This window comes from Penaeus monodon, chromosome 9 (genome assembly GCF_015228065.2).
Source record: "Penaeus monodon isolate SGIC_2016 chromosome 9, NSTDA_Pmon_1, whole genome shotgun sequence".
Taxonomy (NCBI): Eukaryota; Metazoa; Arthropoda; class Malacostraca; order Decapoda; family Penaeidae; genus Penaeus; species Penaeus monodon.
In genome coordinates, this window is record NC_051394.1 from 14,890,647 (window position 1) to 14,895,379 (window position 4,733).

General features: G+C 30.6%; 1 protein-coding gene across 2 annotated transcripts in view; it reads right to left on the reverse strand.

The window, feature by feature from the left end:
* The window catches only part of LOC119576972, a 91,139-nt gene that overhangs the window by 25,576 nt on the left and 60,830 nt on the right, over positions 1–4,733 (reverse strand). The gene's annotated exons all lie outside the window — the stretch shown is intronic.

The following is a 4,733-nucleotide window of genomic DNA, read 5'->3' on the forward strand; positions in this document are numbered from 1 at the left end:
AAAAGGCCCCCCCCAAAAGGGTGGGGATACCCATATTTAATATTATTATATAATATATAATATAATATTTTTTATATTATTTAACTATTATGTAATTTATGTATTTATGTATTTTATATATTTATTTTATAATTTTATTATTAATATTTTTTATTTTAATTTTTATGTTTTGGGGCCGCGGGGCCAATGGTTGAGCGTCGGACTCCAGACTGTCACGACGGCAATCTGATTCGAGGTTCGGTCCCAACCGGGCGCGTTTTTTTCCCTTGGAAAAGGGAAACTTCCCCTCGTTGCCCCCCTACCCACTGGTGGCCAACCCCCAATCAGTGCCGGTAAAATAGAGTGGTGACCCGAAAAAAACCCCGGGGCGGAAGGCAGGGAAAAACCCACCGCTCTAAATTGCCAAAAAAATCTGAACCCATGATCGTAAAGGGCCGCAGTGGCCGAATGTTAGAGCGTGGGACTCAAGACTGTCAGACGGAAATCTAAATTCAAGGTTCAGTCCCCGGGCCGGGCGCGTTTTTCCCTTGGGAAAGGGAAATTCCCTCGAATGCACCTAGCCCGGGGTGCCAACCCACCCAGCGTGCGGGCCCCCAAGCCCGGAAAAATAAGAGAATGTTACCAAAAAAAAGGTAACCGCACCCCCGGGGAAAGAACGGGGGACCCACCAAACTACTCAAAATTTAAAGTATCATGCTGGACCAGGCGGCTCAACATAAACCTACCGTTAAAAGAAGATTTTTAAATATATATTATAATTTTATATATATATATATATATATATATATAAATATTATTTTTGTGTGTGTGTGTGTGTGTGTGTGTGGGGTTGTGTGTTGTTGGTTGTGTTGTGTGTGGGTTGGGGTTGTGTGTGGGTTTGTCTGTGTGTGACTTTTGTTGTTGTATATGTGTGTTCTCTCTCTATCTCTTCCTCTCTCTCTCTTTCTCTTTCTCTCTCCCCTCTCACTCTCTCTCTCTCCTCACTTTTCTCTCCTCTTCTCCCTCACTCTCTCTCTCCTCCTCCTCTCTCTCTCTCCCCTTCTTCTCTCTTTTTCTCCTCTTATTCTTGCTCTTCCTTTTGCGCCTTTCTCTTTCTTTTTTCCCTCTCTTTTTTTCTTTCTCTTTCTTTTTCTCTTTTTTCCTTTTTCCCCTTTTCCTTTTCTTTTTCCTTTCACTTTCATTTTCCTTTCTCTTTTCCTTTCTTTCTCTTTTTTTCCCTCTTTCCTTTCTTTTTTCTCTTTCTCTCTTCTCCTCTCTCACTCACTTCTCCTCTCTCTCCTCTCTTTTTCTCTCTCTCCTCTCTCTCTCTCTCCTCTCCCTCTCTCTCCTCTCTCTCTCTCTATATTATTAATATATATATATTTAATAAAATTAATATATATAATATATATGTATATATAACCACCCAACAAAATATATAATATATATAATATTTTATATATATATATATTTTAATATATATTTTAAATATATATTATATCATATATTATATATATAATATTATATATATATATAATATATAATATTATATATTTTTAAAATGTATATTATAATATATATATTATTATATAAAATATAAAATATATATATATATATATATATATAATATATATTTTATAATTATAAAAATTTATGTGTATATCATGTTATCGTATTCATATGCCATTAAAATTACCATTCATATATACAAATACCCCCCACACACACACACACATTTATATATTAAATATATATATATAATATATATTTATATATTACTATATTAAATATATATAAAATTTTTATATAATAATTATATACAAAAACACACACACAAAACCACAAACACACACCAACCACACACACACACACACCCACAACACCACAACCACACACACACCCAACACCACCAACACACACCACACAACCCCCAACACACCACACACACACACACACCCAACACAAAATTATATATTTATATTATATATATATATATATATAAATATAATATAAAAATTATACATATATATAATTATATTTATATACTATATTTATATATATATATATTAATATTATATTATATATTATTTATATATATATAAATTATTATATATTATATAGATCTTATTATACTCCTTATATATTATTATATATTATATATTTTAAATAATATATAATATATTATATATATATTAAAATATATATTTTAATAATATATATTTTAAAAAATTTTTATTTATATATTTAAAATACACACAACCACACCACCACACACACAACACAATAAAAAATATAATATATATATATATATTTATATTAAAATTATATATATATTTTTAAAATTTATGTATATATAAAATTATATATGTATGTGTGTGTGGTGTGTGTGTGTGTGTGTGTGTGTGTTGTGTGTGTGTGTGTGTTGTGTGAAATTTTTTTTGTTGTATATATATATAATTTATTATATTATATATAAAAATTATATATTTTTATATATAATTATATAATATTAAAAAAAATTTAAAACACATTTTATATTTTTATATTATATATATATAATATATATATATATATGTATTTATATATTATAATATATAATATAAAAATTTTTTATATTATTGTATATATATATAATAATATAAAATATTATATCTATATATAAATATATAAAATTTTTTAATTGTGTGGTGTGTGTGTGTGTGTGGGTGTGTGGTGTGTTTTTTTGGTGTGTGTGGTGTGGTGGGGTGTGTTGTTGGTTTTGTGTGTGTGTGTGTGTGTGTGTGTGTGTGTGTGTTGGGGTGTGTGTGTGTATGTGTATGTGTGTATATGATATTTTTTATTTTATATATATACATATACATTTAATATATGATTAATTGTATATATAATTATATATTATACATATATATTATATTATTATATAATAATATATATTTATATATAATATTATATATATATACACACACAAAATTATAAAACCCATCACTTACACATAAATACTATATACATATATATCATGTTTATCACACCCACACCACAAACACACACGCACCACACACCACACAAAACACACCACACACACACACACACACAACACACACACACCCCCACACACACCACACACACACCACACAATATATATATATATATATATAATTTAAATATATAATATTTATTATATTTTTTGTATATATTTATATATATATTATACATACACACAAACAAAAACCCCACACAAACACACACACCACAACCAATATATATATATATAAGATATATATTAATTATATATAATAATATATTATTATAAAATATTATTATATACTATATATTATATATATAATAATATATATATATTATATAATTTAAATATATATATATATATATATATATATATATATATTATATATATATATATATAATTTTTATCCACACCACACACACACACACCACCACACACACCCAACAACACCCACACCACACACACACACACATAATAAATATATATATTAATATTTTAATTATTATATATATATTATATATATATATAATGTTATTTTAAAATATTTAAAATTTAACTCCACACCTACATAACCCACCACACACCACACCACACACCAACACACACACCACCACACACACACACACACACACACACACACACTTATATAATATATATATATTATATATATATATATATATAAAAAATAATAATTTTATATATAATAAATATATATATTGTTATTTTAAAATTTATACCCCAAAAACCCCTACATAACCCATATTACTCTTTTTTACGGGATGTGTCTGCTTGAGCGGGCATAAGATGGGGAGGGGGAGTCCGCCCATGAAAACAAGGCGAGCGTGTCTGACTTATGTACTAATGACACGTCGTACTCGTGCATGACAGCCGGGGTCAGCGACAGGTCCAGTAGCGCGAAGGGCAGATGTTGCCCGGGTCTGCATGACAGGTGCTCGGTGGGCCCGTCTGAAGATGCAGCTGCTTTGGCCGGCGAAGGAGGGGGGGGGGTAGATATAGACAAGTGTTTCTGTCTGTATGTCTGTCCATCTATCTGTATCCGTCTCTCTCTCTTTCTCTCTCTCTCCCCCCCCTTTTCTCTCTCCTCTCTCTCTTTCCCCCTTTTTCTCTCACTCACTCTTATAATATAAAAATTTTATTATATATTTATATATATTATAATATTATATATAATATATTTTCTCTCTCCCTTTTTTTTCTCTCTCTCTATATATATATCTGTTTCTCTTTCTATTTCTCTCTCCCTTTTTTTTCTCTCTCTCTATATATATTTTCTGTTTCTCTCTCTTTTTCTCTCTCTCTCCCTCTCTCCTCTCCCTCTCCTCTCTCTTATCCCCTCCCCTCTCTTTCTCTCTCTCTCTATTTTTCTCTCTCTCTATTTCTCTCTGTCTCTCTATTTCCTCTCTCTCCATTTCTATCTATCTATTTCCCCTTTCTCTCTCCCCCTTTACCCCCCCTTTTTCCCCCTCTCTCTACTTTTCTCTCTCTCTAACTCTCTCTCTCTCTACCCCCTTTCTCTCTCTTTCCCCCCCTTTCTACCCCCTTTTCTCTCTCCCCCCCCCCCCCCCCCCCCCCCCCCCCCTTTTTTTTTTTTTTTTTTTTTTTTTTTTTTTTTCCACTTCTCTTCTCTCTACCCTCTTCTCTCTCTAAATTTTCTCTCTCTCTACCCCCCTCTCTCTCTCTCCTTCTCTCTTTTCTTACCTCTCTCCTCTCT